This window comes from Prionailurus viverrinus, chromosome D4 (assembly GCF_022837055.1).
Source record: "Prionailurus viverrinus isolate Anna chromosome D4, UM_Priviv_1.0, whole genome shotgun sequence".
Lineage (NCBI taxonomy): Eukaryota > Metazoa > Chordata > Mammalia > Carnivora > Felidae > Prionailurus > Prionailurus viverrinus.
In genome coordinates, this window is record NC_062573.1 from 82,127,918 (window position 1) to 82,150,292 (window position 22,375).

Genomic DNA, 22,375 nt, shown 5'->3' on the forward strand with positions numbered 1-22,375 from the left:
GGTAATCAGTGTTTCCATTTGCGTCCCGTTCCAAGGAGAACAGATTCTCTTTGAACTTACGTAAATAACTACGTTGCCATGAATGTAAGAATACCCACCGAGGGTTTCGGAATTCTGGAAGGATCACAGTAGGGAGCAAAAGATCAATGTTTCCGTTCTGCTTACAAAGGTGTACTTTACCAAAAGGTTGTACGTCTTAGCTTAAGAGGAAAGGTATTCTTATATCTGGGACGCAAAAGATGAAGGAGCCATCAATATTGTGAACAAAGTCATAAAAAGTATAATCACCCTCCTCAGTCTATTCAGTCCCACGGAATTAATCTTTGTTGATCTTGATCTTTTGTTAGCAGTTTTGTGAAGGCATCAGTTTCTCCCTGAGAGTTCTGTCAATCGCTACCCAGTCAGTGGTGCGTGAATTTTTAGGGGCCGCAGGGTTCTGTCGCATTTGGATTCCCGGATTCTCAGCCATAGCAAGGTCCCTCTATGACCTGTTGGGAGGGCCAGACCGGGAGCCCCTCGCATGGACTGAGGAGGCAAGGGCCACTTTCACAGAAATAAAGGTGGCTCTGGGACGAGCCCCAGCCCTGGGTTTGCCTGACACAGAAAGGCCCTTTAACCTCTTCGTACATGAAAAGGACAAAATAGCCCTTGGAGTGCCCAGTCAGAGCATGGGGCCTTGGCAACGGCCAGTGGCCTGTCAAAACAACTTGATCCTGTGGCTGCAGGATGGCCACCGTGCCTCAGAGTGCTGGCAGCCACAGTCTTGCTCATGAAGGAGGCAGACAAACTCACACTGGGACAAACACTTAATGTTAAGGTCCCACATGTGATTTCCCTTAAGAGCACCCAAGAATATCGTTTCCTCTCCAATTATCAGCTGACACAATACCAAGGCCTTCTCTATGAAAACCCAAGGGTCACTCTCGAGACAGTAAGAACACTAAACCTGGCCACCTTCCTTCCCATGGAGGAGGGAGAACCCGACCATGACTGTTCCGACGTAGCGGATGAAGTCTACGCCAGCCGCCCAGACCTCCAAGACCAGGCTATAACAAGCCCGAAGATTACCCTGTTCAGCGATGGGAGCAGCTATTTACAAGAGGGCAGCCAAAGAGCAGGATATGTGGTAACCACAACCACTGAAGTTCTGGAATCCAAGGCCTTGACGGAAGGATGGTCGGCACAATGGGCTGAACTGGATGCCTTAACCCGAGCCCTCATCCTTAGCAAAGGTAAACGAGTTAACATCTACGTGGATTCCCGGTATGCCTTCACTACTGTGCATGTACATGGGGCCATCTGTAAAGAAAGAGGCCTCCTTACTGCTGCAGGGAAAACTATCAAAAACAAGGAAGAAATACTACAGCTTCTTGAGGCCGTTTGGCTGCCAGACAAGGTAGCTATCCTACACCGAAAGGGACATCGGAAAGGAGACGACCCCGTAACTCACGGAAATCGCCTGGCTGACAAAACAGCCAGAGCGTCCGCCTGTGGTGACCCAGGCAAAGCTCCTACCTACACTATGACTCTTGCGCCCCAGAGGGAAGCTTCCCCACCCCTGTACACAAGTGAGATAAGAGGTTGGACCTCGACAGAAGGGGGCACACTGAGCAAGGCGGGATGGTGGGTCACGCCAAATGGGTACATCTTCGTCCCATCGTCTATGGGAAAACACCTAGCGAAGGAATATCACCAACTCATGCACCTGGGGAAAACTGCACTGGAGGCCCCCCCCCAAAAAAAGAACTACTATATCAGCCAGCTGCCGGCATTATGCCGAGCTGTCAGTCAACGATACGTAATGTGTGCCAAAACCAATGCTCCGTCTGCCCCACGGCCCCCGCCTGGCACACAAAGGGCCGCCCCTTTCAGAGACTTAGGGGGGACTTTACCGACATACAACCAAATAAAGCGTTCAGGTACCTTCTTGTAACAATCTGCACATATTCGGGATGGGTCGAAGCATTCCCGACCAGAACGGAAAGAAGTCGCGAGGTGGCCAAAGCTCTTCTACGGGAGATTGTGCCTCAGTTTGGTCTACCCTTAACCATACACAGTGACAACGGGCCTGCATTTGTGGCAGACGTTATACAAACCCTGACAGAGTCCCCCAACATTACCTGGAAACTGCACACTGCTTACCGACCGCAGGGCTCAGGGAAAGTAGAGCGGATGAATCGCACCCTCAAGGAAATCCTGGCTAAGTTCCACCAAGAGACTAATCTCCCATGGCCAGATTTACTACCGCTGGCCCTCCTGCGTGCCCGATGCATGCCTGGGGCACTAGGATTGTCCCCTTTTAAGTTAGTATATGGGCAACCCCCCCCCCCCCATGTTTAGGGAAACTTCCAGGAGACCTACACCAGATTGGAGACAAGGAAATAAGAAAACAGCTCCAGATCTTTGGGGCAATCCTAAACAAGTTACAGAGATACACCATAGAGAGGGCCCCAATTTCCTTAGGGACCCCCAGTCACCCCTTTCTGCCAGGACTCTCTGTGTGGGTCAAAGATTGGAAGAGGGAACCTCTTAGACCATGGTGGACTGGGCCTCATGCTGTTATTCTAACAATTCCTACAGACCTTACAGTTTCAGGTATCTCCCCATGGGTCCATCAATCCAGAGTTAAGAAGGCCAACTCAGAAGAACCCACAACCTGGCGAAGTGATCCATATCCAGTCAACCCACTTAAACTGACCCTCAAAAGGGAAACTGGCCCCTGAGACCTCCAGCCCTGCTCCAGCCACACCCTGGAAACTGGCTGGCCTGCACATGGCAGAAGCCTGAGAAATCAATATGTGAACCTAGCCCAGGGGTTTGGATGCAACTCTGCCAGCCCTTGGCCCTTACTGGTGTCATAGCCCTGATCTTACTTTTTACTGTTGGGCTGACAGAGACTGCACCAACAGGATGGACATGGGACAAAAGATGCATGCTGGGTCTCACGTACCTCCTCTGCATGGGAGGATTACGAAGTATTGCCTGCATATTATGATAACCTCTCTCACCCTCACAACTGCCGCTTACCCACTTTGCCTCCAGGATTGTTATATGACAATAAGGGGGTCAAGGGCATTTAGTGCCTTCAATTCCCTCCACAAAGATTGCTACAAGGGAAAAACACCCACTCTCTGTCAGTCACCCGGTGCCCCAAGGACTAAGTATTGGACCATAGAGATAACCCAAAATGTCAGGAACCCATGTCACAACAAGGGCCTCCAGAGAGGGAAGCGATCTTGCCACACTTACCTTCCTCAATGGGGGATCTTGGATGGGGGAGGGGTGCAAGACAGGGCCCTTCCAAAAGTTATAAAGGATACCCAGGATAGGGTAATACAAGCCATAAAGGCGACCACTCCCTCGACAGCCTACCAAGGTTTGACATTTCAGCCCTCCATCAGATGCTTACCAATTCCCCACTCCAGCATTGGGCCAACACTACTCTACAAGTCCTCCATAAAATAGATCATCACACCCAAACCTGCTGGATGTGCTTGCCTCTCAGCAGAGGGCTTACTTAGCCACTCGCATCCCTTTGACCTGGGAAGCTCCTGAAAATCTCAAAACCAACACCTCTGTCTTAATTGGACCCCTGGCCACTGGGGTCTGTCTCACAAATGCCGACAATCTAATCTGTACAGTCCCTGAAGGTATGAACAGTACCTCTCTATGCAGAAGAAATATAACCTTAAAGAGGAATGCAACCCTGTGTTCTATCTGTGTTCTAGTTCGGCCTACCTATGCGTAGGGGCCAACTGGACTCAGATATGTTATTCCGTCTTCCTAACCCCAGAGATATCCATGTACACTGAAGATCAGCTCCTAACAGCCTTTAGCCCCAAGTCCCAGGCTAAACAGGCTGTCCTGCTACCCGTTCTGATAGGAGCAGGAATTGTGACAGGAATAGGAGCCGGAATAGGGGGCATAGGTTCATCTTGTTGGACTATACCATGGACTATCTCAAGAGAGAAGTGAAGACATGGAATGAGCGGCAGATTCTCTGGTAACCTTACAAAACCAAATGAACTCTGTGGCGGCAGTGACACTCCAAAATAGTTGAGTCCTTGACCTCCTCACTTCAGAAAAAGGAGGGACTTGCATCCTTCTGGGGGAGGAATGTTGCTATTTTGTAAACCAGTCAGGAATAGTTACAACTAAGGTTAAGGAACTCAAGGAAAGAATTCAACGTAGACAACAGGAAAGTATCAATCAATGGAAAGGACGGGATCTCACAGACTGGGCATCCTGGCTTCCTGCCCTGGCGGGGTCCCTCCTCTCCAAAATTTTACTTGTATCCATTGGCCCCTGTATACTGAATGCCGTGGTACGTTTTATTGAAAGCACTGTTGCTGGCCAAACTACAGCACGTATCTTAGCCTTCTGAGAGTACCAACCTGTAAAACTAAAAGGTGATGCCTACTAAAAGTTTTTTTTTTTTAAGGCATCAAAGGGGGGGAACGTTGGAGAAATGAATAAAGTACTGCACCAAAGATGGCCGATGGGACTAAAAGAAGCTTGGATCTCTGGCTTAGAGAGCCCTCCTCTGGGTTCTTCTCGCCCTGTTTGCCGCCCAAGCAAAAACCTGCCATAGATATGGAAGCTGATGACTATAAATTACCCTTCCCACTTGCATTCGGTGCTCAGATCTTTGGAGAAACAGTCTCCTCTGAGCCCACCGGTGTTAAATAAATCTCCGATCCACCAAGACCTCCAAGCGCTGCTTGGTTTCTCCGCCAGCGTTCCAGCCTGGTTCCATAACATGTGTGCGGAGTGGTTTAGGCTACCTCTGTAGAGGACCTTGCATAGGACTGCCGGAAGCTGGCAGAGCCTTGTGACAGAGCCCTGGAACACAGAAGGAGCAGCACGGGACAGCATGTGCAAAATTCATTTCCTAGCTTTTAGCATTTGCATGGCTAACCTGGATACTTTGGGCCTAGAGACTAGGCCAGAGTGCGCCCTGCGAATCTTGCAGGGAGAGGCAAGTTAAGAGAGGCAGATGCGGGCCAGCTTTTGAGAGGGAATTGGCATTAGATGCAGATGCTAGCTTTTGTCTTCCTTCTCATTTCTGTTGCTTCATCTTGTCAAGGGAGTCTCTAAAGCTAACCATTGTATTAATAAGACCATAGAGAATTTGTTTTCTCTCAAATATAGCCATTTTGAAGGGTCCATCCTCTGGCCATTGACAAGTTAGCTCCCATTAATCTCAACAGCCACTGAAACTGATAAGCCCTTTTATTTTATTTTATTTAAAAAAATTTTTTTTCCAACGTTTTTTATTTATTTTTGGGACAGAGAGAGACAGAGCATGAACGGGGGAGGGGCAGAGAGAGAGGGAGACACAGAATCGGAAACAGGCTCCAGGCTCTGAGCCATCAGCCCAGAGCCCGACGCGGGGCTCGAACCCACGGACCGCGAGATCGTGACCTGGCTGAAGTCGGATGCTCAACTGACTGCGCCACCCAGGTGCCCCTGATAAGCCCTTTTAAAGAACAGACTCAGAAGTAAATTCCAGGCTTAGGCCATGGATGCAAGGGGGCATCCCTGGAGAGGGCATCCGTGATGCAGTCCCCCATAATCCAGAAGTTTACTCCCCAAAAGAGTCTAAGAAAGCCAAGGCCTTCAATACACAGGCAGTAAGGACAGTGTTTTGAAAACGGGGTCCCCAGTCTACCATGAGTGCCCGGCACCTCTAGTTGGGGACCCGCTAATCTGTGGCACTGCTCAAGGGTACTGCAGTAGGACTTTTCCAGCACTAACCAGCAACAAGGGTTGGAATGCCACAGGTCCCTTGTGGGCTGGGACTGCCATGCCAAACTCCCTTGAGAGCTGGCCTGGCCAAAGAGTTTTGCTTATGGCTGCATGTCTCGGAACTCTGGGCCATAGTCTATTTGGCAAACCACTGAAGTGCATCCCGGGAAGCGCACCCTCCAGATGGTGGAGACCAGAGAGAACATTCTCACTGGTCACAAAGCCAAGCTCTATAGTACACAGAACTAGATGAAGGAAGCACATCATCTGGGTTTCACACAGGGGACCAACCACAAAATTATTGTAAACAGCCACTGGTCAGAACTGTGAGGCTGGCTTAAACAGCAGGTTTACAGGTCATATGCCCACACTGTTTTCCCCTCATGGTAATTCCTTTTTATGACAAATACACAAAATTCAAAACGGTGACCATCTCTGGGAGGAAATGGGTGAGTCACAGCAAGAGTACTCTGCCGAATTTACCAGAGTCCACGAAACCCAAAGAACTACTTCCACACGTTTTTCTCCTATTGATATACATTTAAAAAGAGAGAGAAAAAGATCTCTCACCAGTCTTGCTTCCATTAGACCTGCAGGCTGACGTGGTAAGGATTCTTACCTTCTGCCGGCTGTTTGTCAGATGTCCCAGGGTGTCTCAGCTGCAGGGGTCTCCGGCTGGTTAAAGTTTATCCCGCTGACAATGCCAACAGTTGGGGAGGACGTTTTCCCTCTACTCTTCAAAGTTCTTTCAGCTGTTCTGAGAATCAAATTGCCAAGAGGCAAATTAACAGGAAAGAAAAACCCCCAACTTTAAATATAAGCACAAGGAGGCCCAATATTAAAGCTGAGACCCAAAGAAATGATCCAGGTTGGCAGCATTTATACTTTTTAGACAAACAACAAATCTGTGAGGAACTGATGGGACAAAGAAAACTTTTGTTCAGGAGCTTCAACTGATAAAGAAATCAAAACTGAGTTTTGGGCTGGGGTAATAAATTCGTGAAAATGATAAGGTTTGTTCATATAGCCATTCAGCTCTGAATGTCCTATCTCCAGAGGTTAAAATGTCTGTCTAGGAGCACCTGGGTGGCTCAGTCAGTGATGCGGACAACTCTGATTTCAGCTCAGGTCATGATCTCACAGTTCATGAGTTCAAGCCCCACGTTGGGCTCCGTACTGTCAGTGCGGAGCCTGCTTGGGATTCCCTGTCTCTCCCTCTCTCTCTGCCCTTCCCCCTAGGCTCTGTCTCTTTCTGTCTCAAAATAAATAAATACACTTAAATTTAAAACAAAAAAAACAAACAAAAAACAATGTCTGTCTGTACCTCCTGGTATAGGGAGGGCACCTTTCACACGAGACTTATTTCCTGTTTTCTGGAGACAAAGGGGGCACAGGCTATTCTTGCACAGGCTGTTCCTTAAGTTTAATTAAAAATAATCACTATGCCAATGTGGCACATTTTAGGTTGCCCTGCCCTTGGCCCACACATGGGCATGTGTGTAGGTTAGGGTATGAAATTACCCAGATTCCCTGGACCCACAATTGCTCCCCTTCTGTGTCCCGGCCTCTCTTGACACTTGCCCTATTTCAGGTCCGTTGCAGAAGTAATCCGAGGGGTCTGTGCTCATGCAGTACACACGTTGTCAGCCTGTCTAGGCAGCCTGGACACTCCAGGCCTGTGGAACCGGTTCCCACCACCTGCAGAGCCTCCAACGGGGAGGGAGCCTATGCTCAGAAAAATCTTTCAGAGGTGACAGCTTTAAGCTGGCAGCACTCAGTCCCCATTTGGACTGATGGAGTTCCTGGTTTCTCTAGCAATCAGGGCTCTCAGGGGTTTCTTCTTGGAGGCCAACACTGGCAAGGCAGTGCCATTTCTTCCAGCTCTGCCTTAATGGGGAATAGGTGCACGTGAGTCGGTCAGGGCTGGAGACAGGCAGATGCACAACAGCTTGTTCCCACGACCAGGCTTCTGCTGATACTTGTCCTGTAACAGGTCCGTGACTACTCTGAACTATTGACACAAGCATGTACAGAACATACCCCATCAGCCAACCTTAGGAAACCAGGGCATGGCAGACCTGTGCCGCTCAGGCTGGTTCTCATCTACCTAGACAGCTGCCAGGGTGGAGGGAGCAAAATCTTGCTGAGGTGTTAGCTTCAAACGAGCAAAAAGTCAGCCACCATTTTAACTGGCTATTTGATGGGGTCTTGTGCTTAGTGCTAATCAAGGCTCCCAAGTGTCTTCAGAAAGGGGCCCCAGCAGCTAGCTAGGTGTTGTCCTGGCCAGACAGTCCAGGCTCCTCTGCTATACCTTCAGGGGGAAGATGCATATTCGTGTAGGCTGGGGCTCAGTACTGGCAGATATCTTACACCCCCAAATGCTAGCAACCGTGACCCAGCTTCTCCTGACACTTGTTCTGTTCCAGGGCAGCAGACGCAGATAAAACATTTGACAAAATGCAACAGCTCATCAAGTAATGATAAAAACCCAGCAATCTAAGAATAGAGGGGAATTTCCTCAACTTAATAAAGATCATCTATGAAAACATACAGCTAACATGATACTTAATGGTGAGAAACTCAACGCTTTCTCACTATGAACAGGAACAAGGCAGGGATGTCCCCTCTTATCACTGCTTTTCAACATTATGATGAGAGACGTCAACATTTTGAAAGACAGAAAGTGGATAAGTGATGATAACTGACTTGGTAGAGAGAAAGTCCTAGCTAATATAAAGAGACAAAAAGAAAATCAAATTCTCAGCAAGTTTTTTTTTTTTGTGGATATCAATAAACAGATTCTAAAGTTTATATGCAGAGGCAAAAGACCCAGAATAGCCAGCTCAATGTTAAGGGAGAAGAACAAAATTAGAGGACAGACACTATGACACAACCCGACTTCAAGATTTACTGTAAAGCTACAGTAGTTGAGACAGTGGGGGTCCTGGTGAAAAAATAGATCAGTGGAATGGAACGGAAAGGCCAGAAAATGACCCATATAAATATAGTTAATTGATCTTTGATAAAGAGGTAAAGACAGCACAACAGAGCGAAGACCTTTCCATAAATGGACCCAGGACAGTAAGATATCCATGTGTAAAAAGTGAATTTAGGCACAGACCCTACACCTTTCACAAAAGTCATTCAAAATGGAACATAGACCTAAATGTAAAACACATAACTGAAGACATACCTCTTTTTATTATGCCTCACATATATTGTCCCCCCCACCTTTTTTTTTCCTACAAATTGAAGGTTTGTGACAGTGCTGCATCACCAATGCTATTGGCACCATTTTTTCAATGGCATTTGGTTACTTCATGTCTCTGTCTCATTTTGGTAATTCTCACACCTCTAACTTTCCCACTGTTATTATATTTGTTACGGTGATCTTGATCAGTGATCTTTGATGTTACCATTGGAATGGTTTTGGGGCACCATGATAGAAGGCAGTGAATTTAATCAACAGATGTTGTCTGTGTTGTGATTGTTCCATTGGCCCGCTGTTCCCCAGTCTCTTTCTCTCTTCAGGCCTCCCTATTCCCTAAGACGTAACAGTATTGAAATTATGGCAATTAATAACCTTACGATGGCCTATAAATGTTCAACTAAAAGGGAGACTCACATGTCTCTTGCTTTCAGTCAAAAGCTAGAAGCGATGAAGCTTAGTGAGGAAGGGTTGTCGAAAGCCAAGACAGCCAAAAGCTAGGCCTCTTGCACCAAGCAGTTCGCTAAGTTGTGACTGTAAAAGAAATGTTCTTGAAGGAACTGAGAAGTGCGATGACAGTGAGCACCCAAATGACAAGAAAGTGAAGGTGATATGGAGAACGTCTAGCGGATAAAATGTCAAACCAGCTACAACGTTCCCTTCAGCCAAAGCCTAACCCAGAGCAAGGCCCTAACTCTCTTCAATTCTGTAAAGGCTGAGAGAGGTAAAGGAGAGAAAAATAAGTCTGAGGTCAGCAGAGTTCATGAGGTTTAAGAAAGGAAGCCATTTTCATAACCTGAAAATACAAAGTCAAGCACCAAATGCTGATGCAGAAGCTGCAGCATGTTCTCCGGAAGATCTAGCTGAGATAATTAATGAGGATGGCTATCTTCAACAACAGAGTCCGAATGTAGATGAAACTGCCTTCTACTTGAAGAAGATGCCATTTAGGACTTTCTTAGCTGGAGAGAAGTCAATGCCTGACTTCAAAGCTTCAAAGGACAGGCAGACTCTCTTGTCAGGAGCTAATGCAACTGGTGACTTTAAGTTAAAGCCAGTGCTCATTCACCATTATAAATACCCTAGGGACTCTTAAGAATTATGCCAAATCTAGGTTTTCTGTGCTCTACAAATGGAACTAGACTGGATGTCAGCACACCTGTTTGCAACATGGTTTACTGAATATTTTAAGCCCACTGTTGAGACCTACTGCTCAGGAAAAAAAGATTCCTTTCAAAATGTTACTGCTCCTTGGCAGTAACTGGTCACCCAACAACTCTGATGGAGATAGATTCAAGATTAATGTTATTTTCATGCCTACTAACACAACACCCAGTCTGCACCCCATGGGTCAAGGAGTTATGGTGGCTGTAGTGTCTCCTTATTTAAGAAATACATTTCAGGGCACCTGAGTGGCTGAGTCGGTTGGGCATCCAATTCTTGAGTTTGGCTCAGGTCATGATACCAGAGTCATGGGATCAAGCCCCACATCAGGCTCCATGCTGAGTGTAGACCCTGCTTGAGATTCATTCTCATCTCTCCCTCCTCCCCCCACCCCTCTCCCCCCACTCAGGCATGCTATCTTTCAAAAAAAAAAAAAAGGAAAAGAAAAGAAGTACATTTCATAAAGCTATAGCTGCCACAGAGAGTGATTCCTCTGAGGTACTTGCACAGAATAAACTGGAAAGGATTCAACATTCTTGATGCCATTAGTAACATTTGTGAATAATGGAGAGAGGTCAAAATATCAACATTAATAAGAGGGTGGGAAAAGTTGATTCCAATCTTCATGGATGGCTTTGAGGGGTTCCAGACTTCAGGAGAGGAAGTCGATGCAGATGTGGTGGAAATAGCAAAAGAAACAAAATCAGAAGTGGAGCGTGATGATGGGACGGAGCTGCTACAATGTCATGATAAAACTTGAGCAGATGAGGAGTTGTTGCTCATGAATCAGCCAAGAAAGTGGTTTTCTGAGATGAATCTACTCTTGGTGAAGATACTGTGAAGAGTGTCAAAATGACAACGAAGGAGTTAGAATATCCCATAAATGTAGTGGCAGGGTTTGAGAGGATAGACTCACAATTTTGAAAAAAGTTCAACAGTGGGTAAAAAGTGTTTGAACAGCACTGCCTGCTGCAGAGAAATTATTTGTAAAAAGAAGAGTCCATCAGTGTGGTAAACTTCATTTTTGCCTTATGTTAAAGAAATTGTCACCGTCCCCCACACTTTAGCAACCACCACCCTGTTCAGTCCACAGCCATCGACATCACGGCAAGACCCTCCACCAGCAGAAAAATTATACCTCACTGAAAACTTGAATGATGGTTAGCATTTTTTAGCAATAAAGTATTTTTTAATTAAAATATGTACACTGTTTAGACTCAATGCTATTGCATACTTAATAGAATAAAATAAAGTATAAATAGATCTTCATATACACTGGGAAGCCAGCAATTCATTTGACTATACTTACCAGGATATTTGCATAAATATTATATATTATGTTATTATTACTTGTTTATTTGAATATTTGAATAAATACTATAAGTGAGAACTTATACCAAAACACAAATGATGAAAATTAGAATTCCGAAAACTGATTCAGACACAGAAACCCAATGGCTATTAAATGTATGGACCAATGGTGGAAAAAATCTGATCCTCCAGGGACAGAGATTGTGCAACTCAGGTCCATTACCATTGATGCTAAAACTTAATCAACACCTTAGAGCATTTTGGAAAATAATGCTAATTTACAAACATCTTTGGGTAGCAGCAAACTGGAGATAAGATGGCATATACCTAATATATAATCCTTTAAAATATCTCCATGGAAGACATCAGGAGAACCTACTACTAATAAAATTAGGACTATTAATTATGATTTGTGATAGATGACATACCCTCACCACTCCATGCAGTGGCAACAGAAAAAATTAAAAAGATTTAAATGCTTTGCCCTCACAGGACAGAACAGCATTATTTACAGTATTTGCAGGTGAGAGACACAGAATTGATTGATCAATAAGAACCAGGGAGGAAATGAGTCATGATAAATGTTATAAATGAATTCAGTACAGGTGCAGGACACAAAATCAATGTACAGAAATCAATTACATTTCTATACACCGATGAAGCAGCAGCAGAAAGAGAAATTAAGAAAACAACCCTATTTACAATTGCACGAAATAAAAAAATAAAATAAAATACCTAGGAATAAACTCAACCAAAGAGGTGAAAGACCTATACTCTGAACACTACGAAACAGTGGTTAAAGAATATGAAGATGACACAAAGAAATGGAAAGAAATTCCAAGTTCATGGATTAGAAGAACAAATATTGTTGAAATATCTATCCTGCCCAAAGCAATCTACACATTTAATGCAATCCTGATCAAAACACCAACAGCATTTTTCACAGAACTAGAACAGACAGTCTTAAAATTTCTACGGACCTACAAAAGACCCCAAACAGCCAAAGCAATCTTGAAAAGGAAAAACCAAACTGGAGGTATCACAATTCCAGATCTCAAGTTATACTACAAAGCTATAGTCATCAAAACAGTATGGTAATGGCACAAATGTAGACACATACATCAATAGAACAGAATGGAAAGCCTAGAAATAAACCCACAATTATATGGCCAATTAATTTTTGACAAAGGAGGCAAGAATATGTAGTGGGGGAAAAATAATCCCTTCAACAAATGGTGTTGGGAAATTAGACAGCTACATGCAAAAGAATGAAACAGAACCACTTTCTTACACCAAACACAAAAATAAACTCAAAATAGACTAAGGACCTAAATGTTAGACATGAAACCATAAAAATCCTAGAAGAGAGGACAGGCAGTAATTTCTCTGACATTGGCCATAGCAGCAACTTTCTAGATATGTCTCCTGGGGTAAAAACAAAACAAAACAGAAAAACTATTGAGACTACACCAAAATAAAAAGCTCTGAGTAGCAAAAGAAACAACCAACAAAACATACTAACAAAAATGTGCTGAGTGGGAGAAGATATTTGCAAATGACATATCTGATAAAGGATTAGTATGCAAAGTATATAAAGAACCTATACAACTCAATGTAAAACCCAAATACTCCAATTTAAAAATGGACAGAAAACATGAACAGACATTTCTTCTAAGAAGACGTACAGATAGCCAACACACACATATGCCAATTGATAGGAGCATTGCATGGACACCTGCACATCACGAAATAGGTTATGCTGGCAAACACAGTAGGAGAACATGGTTAGAGGCAAGGAACATCTATATCCTTACGAAACCCTTCCACTCTCAAATAAAGAAATGTGAGAATTGCCAAAGATGAAGGTTGAAGGTCACTAATGAATACTTCAGATTTGGTCAAAACTGACACACTCTCCCAAATTATACAAATTGGTTATAACAAACTCTTGCCTGTATCAGAGAATAAAATATATGTATGCACCATAGAAGACACATGGTCAGGAATAGGATTCCCCTATCTTTTCCAGAAAAATGATTTGAGAAACCAACACCAGAGCATTAGAAAGCTGTGTTACTTGCTTTGATAGTAACAAATCATCATCATCAGATCAGATCAGGGCACCTACTTCATAGGAAAGAGAATACAAGAATGGGCTGAGGAACGAAGCATAATGTGGTTCAATTGAAAGACACAGCGGCTCACTCACACAAAATTCTAGGTTCCTTACTAATGATCTAGATATGAAAGCTTGGACTAAGGCAATCTGGGAGGCTGCAAGATCTCTAAATCACAGACATAGGAAGGATGGAAAAATTTCTTTGAATAGATGAATAGTGCAGACACCCACAGAGATAATAATGAGCACTAATAATACCCCAGAATCTAAATTAAAGGAAATATATTAATTAAAAACATAGTGATATATATGGTACCGGGAAAACTATAGCACCTGACATTAACAAAACCAACTAGGTGACTAAAGGAAGAGGCATATTAAATGAAATTACAGAAAATAATATGACGGCTCCATAAAAATTTCAGGCATGAAGAACACCATTTTTTATAATATCGACACTAGGTGCCTTATATTTAGCCTAGCATGATGCGAGACAGTTATGTATGCTTGAGTTGATGTCAACACTAATGGCCATAGTAAGCATCGATTTCCTTGAGTGGCAAGAACAAGAGAGAATTGAAAACTTACAGGACACGATTATTACGTGGCAGGCATGAAACCACTTGTTGGCCACAGCATCCCACCGACTTGTCACTACTGGACCACATTCTCACTGCAGCCATGGATACTCTTCCAACAGCTCCAGAAATAGCAGTCATGCCACTGTTATGAATTGGAACGCCACCTTTCTGGTCCAAGTGCAACTCCACAGTCTGTGACATCCTCTGCTTCCTCTATGGACCACCATCCTGGTCGCTTATCGCAACAGAGGACTCACCAGCATCACCAACACCCCCAACATCACCAAGACCAGCCCTTCCCCTCCCCTTGGCTATCAGCACCATCTGTGCACTGGGAAACCCTCAACCGACTGAGAAACCAGATACTTAAGGAACCTTCACCTCAACCTCCACAAGGATCAACGAGGCAGATGAAAAACACCCCATATTATGTACTGAATTGGAGGATAAGATTGACCTGACTACTAACTGAGACTGGTATTACAAGCCAGTGTAAATACCAAGACAACTAGGTACCGACTTCCATACTTTTCCTGTATCTTACTGAATTGAATGCAGCATTGGACACATGGTAGAGAGTCTGGGAAAATAACTATGATTTAATTCCTGAATTACTTTGTGGGCTGAATTTCATTGTAAAGGAACAAATTATACCTTTAAATATTAATAGGCAAAAAAATGATGCTTTACTACACTCCCAGTTTATACTGTAAACAGTATATCCATAATCACTATTGGAGGAGGTTATCTAGAGGATGTGACCACCAGATCACTGGAACCAGACCTGAGTGATCAGAGGCTTCTCACATCCTCCCCTGTCCTTGGAACGTGGGTGCTGCTTGCCTTCCCTGCTCCTGGATGCCACTCCTAGACCATGGACTGAGACAGTGGTGTGTTGAGACCATCTGGATGGTGTATGTGGCTGAACCTAGGTAAGGCCTCTATCTAAACTTTAAGATGTGGCAGGCCAGTCAGAGATACACTCACCTTTCTTCCGCCCAAGACAAACCTAGTATGTAAGTTCCCTGGCTTACTAAACTGGCCACCCTCCAATCTGTAATGGCTGCCTCTTTCTTCAGTCTCTCCCTGCCCACTGAGTACAGGGACTGGGTTCAGATCATTCCTGGGAAGCTCCCAAGGAACTTGCAACCCAAGATTGGTGAGCCAGAGATGGGACAGAAGAAATGGGCCTTGGGAAAGAGGAATCTGTGGGGGGAAATCCTGAGTTGGTCAGGAACTTCTGTGTGGGAGCGGTGGCCCATAAGTCACACACTTGTGGACCACCACATGAGTATAGGGACAACTTGGAAATGCCAGGCATTCTAATGCACTTGAAGGAGGAAGTGTAGCAAGTGCATTTCAGCAGAGAAGGCAACTGCATGCCTATGCAGTGGACTCCCTCTCCTGTGGGCAGTTCAACTGCCTACTGATGCCCATTACAGGCTGAGGCTTGAGGTAGAAATTTGGAAGGAGAGCTGAGGTTAGGGAAGGATGGGTGTGTCCACTGCTCTGTTGGTTTCAGGACCTGCAAACAAGGCGGGAGAGAGAGCAGGATGATAAACCGGGCTTTTGCATGCAGTTCTGCAAAACTAGAAGGACAAGATCCGCTGGCAGTTAAGGCCTGACCCCATGGGACCGCACCCAGTTGGGAGACTAAGACATGGAATCCCTGAAAAAGTGAGGAGATTGAAGGGCAAGATGTGGTGACTGACACTGAAGGAGACAAAACGCCTCGCACCATCCAACCCCTAATACAAAGGAAACCAAAGCACAGCCATGCAACCCCAGCCGGTGGGCACCCTCAAGTTCAGGAACTTTTATGAGAAGAGCATATTGCCACTGAGATGATTAGTTTAGCTGCCAAGTTCCAGTAAAAGGCCAGGAATATCCAGGTGTGGTTAGCGCAGCTATAGGATACGGGTCTTATGACATTCTTCTGACTGGGCAGGAGGCACAGAAAATGAGAAACATCGCCACACACCCTGCCCTCTGGCAGCACCAGCACTGTGCTGGGGCAGGGGAAGGGGGGAAGGTCCCCACTCACTTACAGATTGGATCATCCTATCCTGAAGGGGGACCTCCCTGGGCAGGTGGGATGCTGGAAATCTATAGAGGAGGTACAGCAAATTCTTAGGGAGTTGGGAATGAGACAGGCATCCTACATTCCTGTCTCTGAAGGCCCCGATTCAGCCACACTGGCTGCAAGAATGAAGGCCAAGATTCTTCAGCTTGCCCACAGCACCTCCTATGGGATACTGGTATCCACACTGAGCCCAGTTATGGGGCAAGACATTTATGATGTTGAGCAATCCACTGCTTATCTGGGGGAAATAGACAAATCCCAAGAACGGGTTCGGGCTGTGGGAAAGGCCCAGGACACAGAGGAAGCTTGGAAAGCCAAAAGCTCTCCCAGTTGGCTATAAAGCTTCCAATAATACTAACCCACAAATAAATGTGGTTGACCTCATTGCTGCAGGATGCTCCCTTCTCTGGAACAGATAGACTGACAACACAACACTGTGCCGGTTAGCTTGTGGAAAGCTCATATTTTCCCCATCTGCCCTTGCCATCCCTGATGCCTCACCTCTTCCAGGAAAGGCCTCAGGGATACAGTACTATGCAGAGTGGGTGCCTCTCTTCCCCAGGTCTAGGATGCAGGCCAAGACTGCCTCCAGGAGAGGACCACTGGAGTCCATCAGAGGCTCCATGGTGAGCTCGTTATTCCCTGATCCTCCAGAAATAAACAAAGGGTGACAACTCTGGGAGATATTGGAGCTGGATGTATCTTAATACATGGCAGCCCCCAGAGGTTTTCTGGCCCCCTCAGTGCCATTGATGGTAAGGAAGGGTAGACAGGTATGGTCAGGAAGGTCCTCTGACACTCAGATATGGCATCTCCCCACCTCCACTGAGAATACAAGGTTTATATTTCTCCAAGACCAGAGAACATGTTGGGCATTGATATCATCCAAGGGTCAAACTCTGTAAACCTCTATTAGTGAATTCTGCCTTTTGGTTCAAATAATCAAACCAGTACTAAGGGAAATAGGAACTGGGAACTGGTAAGCCTACCATATCTGCTGAGAGTGATGGCTGTTAAATACTATAAATTGCCTGGGGGCATAAGGATGTAAAAGAAACCATCCAATAACTGTACTGAGTGGCTATTGTATGCCCTGGCCATAGTAGTCTCAATAGCCTTGTATGGTCATAAAAAAGCCAAATGGCTCACGGCAGATGACAGTGAGTCACTGAGCACTGAATAAGGAAGTGCCCCCAACTCTGTGCAGCTTTGCCCAACATGACACCACCTTAGATACCTTGCAGAAAGCTCATATTTTCTCCATCTGCCCTTTCCATCCTAGGGCAGACGTTCCTAGGAGTGTACCATGCTGTGGTGAACTTAGTAAATGCTTTTTTCAGCATACCCCTGACCACTCAATCACAAGATCAATTTGCTTTCATGTGGGAGGGGCAACATTGTCCCTTCAAGGGCTTCCTCAAGATTACCTGCACAGCCCCACCACATGTCACGGGATGGCAGCCTGAGACCTGTCCCTATTCTCCTTCCCAACATCAGTGAGTTGGGCCCATTACACTGATGATCTAATGTTAACATGTGAAGATTTTCCTCTGCTGCAGGATACCCTTCAAGCTTTGCTGGAGCATCTACGAGAGTGAGGGTGGGCAGTGAACCACATAAAATTCAAGGTCTATGGACTGCAGTAAGGTTTTTGAGAGTTGTCTGGTTAGAGAAGACTGGTGTCCCAGAATCTGTGATTGATGAGGTATAAACCTACCGAGCCTCTACAAAAGTGAACAAGGCACAAGACCTCATGGGGATTTGGGGGCTCTGGAGGACTTATTCCACCCCCTGGCACAATGCTTCTGTTCCTTATACCACCTGGTAAAGAAGGGAACCTGTGAACAGGTGGTTTGCTACCTGTGAAAAGCTCAACTCCAAGTGAAGTAGATTATAGCTTTGGGCATCTCTCAAGCAGGGCTACCATTTGAATTAGATGTGTCTGTGCTCCAGATGATATGGGTTGGCCATGTGACGGAAGCAAGAGAATGAGACAGTATCCCTAGGATTTTGGTCTCACCTCTGGAAGGGGACAGAAAGCCAATACACCTCCAGTGGAGCAACTGCTCCTGGCACAATGCTTTCCAGGTACAGACTCTCACTAAAGAACAGTTCATAGTGGTGAGGATTTCCCTGCCTGTCAGTGAGTGGGGTGAGAATATGTTTCATTGACTCATCCCTGCTATGGCTCAAAACCCCACTGTGGCTAAAGGGCACGGCCATTTGCAGAAGAGGAACACCCTGTCCACCAGCCTCCTGTCTCTAGAAACACAGGTACTACTGGGCTGTGTAGGGTATGTAGGTCCTGCAGATATCCCTGCCCCTATTCCTGTTGTCCCTGCAGCCTATAGAGTAGGAGCAGGGAAATTCTGGCTGATGCCTGGTGTACAGGTGGGTCTAGTCTTTGCAATCTACTGCACTGACTGTGGTCACTATTCGGCCCAACACTGACACCATCTGGATGGAAACAGGAACAAAGCACAACAGCCAGCTCTCTCATGGCTGAACTCAGAGCTGCTTGGCTGGTGATCACTTACGAGCGCTGGACATCAACCCTTTGCAATGGCAGTTGGGTTGTTCTAAAGGGATGAACCCTATGGCTTGGACAATGGGAAGCCAAGGGTTGGATGATCATGAATGTGCCCTTGTGGGGCCAAGATATGTGGAAAGATATTTAGGTCCACTGTAAGAGCATGAGGTAGTTCTCCGTTTTTTCATATCCCAACTAGGCACGGACAGCTCCTGGCACCAGAAAGTAGATGTCCTAGCTCACATATGAGCACTTACAAGTGAGTCTCTGTAGATACAGCAGACTGGGAGCATAGACAGAGTGGCCACCACAGTGCCCAGGTGAGATGCCAGATTTCCCTTAAAGTGCAGTGACTTGGTTAATGCAGTAGGCAACAGCCAAAAGAGTCTGAGATCACCCACTGGTGTTCCTAATCGAGGAGAGATTGGCAAATTGATTGTATTGGCTCCCTCCCTCTGAGTGAGGGCTGTCAATATACCTTGGTTTGTGTGGACACTGCATCTGGCCTAATCCAAGCTTTCTCCTGTTAGCCTGCACACCAGGCTGCTGCCACTAGGGGATTAGAGAAGGAAGCTGAGTACCATGTATGGACACCCTCCCCATATAGACAGTGATGGGCGGAGGGTCACATTTCAAAGGTCATGATGTTCAAGATTGGAGAAAAGGCCATGATAGTGAATGGAGGTTCCATCTCCCCTATAACCGGGTTGGTAGAAAGGAAAGCAGCAGATTCAATGACTAATGGTAAGACCACCTTGGCCGGGTAGACTAAAGTACTTTCCAGGCCTTAGTACATTTGAATGCAACAAGTAGGGCCTGTTGCCTCTAGGTCAAACTGGGGATCCTGCTGAGGCACCCGATACTGTAAAGGAATGGAAATCAAAGGACATGGCCATTGCCCCGGCTCTCCTGGAGGGTCAATGTGCTCTGCTGCTGATAACAGCAATCCCATCACACGTGGGAAAGGAATCACGTAATAGAATTTGCAATGGGAAGTACCAACAGATTGGGTGAGTTATTTCACAGGAAACTACTCAGTCTCCACTGAGATCCTGCTCTTCTGCTGCAGTCGGACCTGCTGAAATGCATTATCCCTGGAATGGAACATGGACCCTAGAAAGAAGGGAGAAGGTGGGCGTCCCTGTCTGGCATAGCCCACCCCCCATTGCATCTTCTCAGTGCTGCCTCCCCTGGCGAACACGGCTGGAATGCACGACCTGGTCAGAGTCCTAAGGCTGCAGCCACATTAGCATCTAAACATCAGGCCACAAGCGCCATCCTTGCAAAGGGGAAGACTTCCCCATATAAGTTCCTACTAAACATCTGTCTGTCAACCTTAGACTCTCCTGCTCCTGTGGTGTCCAGTCACAAGATGGGCACCTGAAGGAAATACCATTCTACAGGGGGCTCACTCATATGCCCTACTAGGAAATCAACCCAACTCTTGGGTGTGTGGGCAGGTGCCCTTCCCCAGTCTTCCAGGAGTGCCATGGTGGGTATTGTCTGTCCAGGGAAGGGACTGAAAGGCCCTAAAGCATTACAATGAGCAAGAACAAGCTAGAACTGGCACCCTCGGTTCATCTGATATCACCAATACTGATCCAGAAACCTGGTATGTTCACACACTATTGATAACACCAGGCACGGGTATTCTTTTTCTATCAAACTCTAAAGGCAGCACCTCAAAGTGCCGACTGGAAAGGTCCTGGAAAGACTGCCATCAGAACTATGCGTGGATATGCACAGATATGAGATGGGTTTAGGTGGCTAGCTCCGGGTTAAGGAGATTTGAGCACCTGGGCACCCCTATGTTGGAACCAGAAAAAGAAAAAAAATCACTCTAAATGAAATCCACCCAATTTTACCAGAAACATGGGATGGATAGCACTGGGACCGTGCCACCGCTCTCTCGTGTGAAGGGAGAGTGACTGGTTTGGCACTGACTGGTCACACCATCCAGGTGTTTATTGGGTAGCCCCAAATGGGGTCTAATGGTTTCGGGGGACAAATCTCTGGCCATGGTTTCCACCTGGGTGGCACTGTATCCTGGGTTTTCCCTGGGCACAGGGACGACCTGCCCCGTGGTAACAGTTGACAACCTCCCTCTCCTTGCAGCCAGATGGGCACACTCTGTCTTTGACTGGTACCATCATTTGGCCACTGTCTTTGTTCCATTGGCTTGGCAGACATTGAAGCATAGCTAGCCCTCACTGAATTCACTCAGTCAGCCTTGAAGGACTGACGAAAAAGCCTATCCTTATCAAACACTGAAATGTCTCTAATGAGAAGAGCTGTTCTCCAAAACACAAGAGCTTTGGGCATCCTTACTGCCTCCCAAGGAGGGCTGTGTGCTCATATCTGATGAGTCTGCTAATTAAGTTTATTAAGTCACATGTTTATTAAGTCACATGAGGACACAAATAAATGCCTGAGCGGTTTGACCATCAGTCTTGGGGATTTAGTGCATTTTAACAAGTTTCCTTGAAATGCGGGTTTTGCTTTCCTTCTCTGCCCCCAAAGGCTACTCCAAGGACATGGCCTTGAGACAGTGAGGTGGTGTTGAGACCATCTGGATGGTCTCCATGACTAAACGCACTTAGGGCCTCTGCGTAAATCTTTAAGATGTGACAGGTGGGTGCGGGGATCTGCTCCTCCTGCTACTGCCCGAGACAAGGCTTGTATGTAAGTTCCCTTGCTTATGAAACCTGCCATCTACCAATCTGGAAAGGCCTGCCTCTTTCCTTGGTCTCTTCCTGCCCTCTGAACAGGGGCTGCCTTCACATTACATCTGGGAAGCTCCCAAGGAGCTTGCAGAACAACAGCCAATGGTCAATCGATCAATCAATCAACCAATAATCTAATGATTAGGTCATTAACTATAGATCTGTGGACACTATGTCCAGACTTTAACAGAACAGGACACTTGTAATGCATACGGAGGACACACAGGAAACTCAGCACATAACCCATATTATCCTTGATGGTATGTATCAGGCTTCAATCTCATACCACAGATTTCTGCCCCCAAAATATGGCATTCTCTGTTAATAAACCCCGTCACAATCATATTGGGAGCTACAATAGAGGCTTACGAATTGAAATTTAATAGGCAAGACTTTCTGGACAGATCTAGATTCCCCAGGTATGCACAGTTTCATCCAACTTCACTGATGACTAATTTGCAAACTATGTCCAGATCACATTAACTAAAATGAAGGAAACCCTTACAGTTCCTTGCTGGACTGGAAGAAGGTTTAATTGGAGGAACAAAGGCAGCCATTTTTTCTCAATTCCAAATCCATCAAACCGAATTAAGCTTTAAATGTTTTGAAACCAGACGATCTCAATTTAACACACTTGTCATGGCAGCTTTCTCATCAGTGGGCACACAGACGGATACAATTAGCAGTACATTACAAACCAGAAGAGATTTCACATGGAAGTAACCAGAGCAACGAGAATTCTACATAAAGCAGTTGGAGAAGTCGCTAAAAATAACAAAGTGCCCAAACACGACACGAATGACGTTTCTCCAATTGTAGACTCACAACTGTTGCGGTTCAGATTGGTTGAAACTAATACACAGTGTAAGACATTGCGGGATAGATAGGATTACAGAACATTTATGATC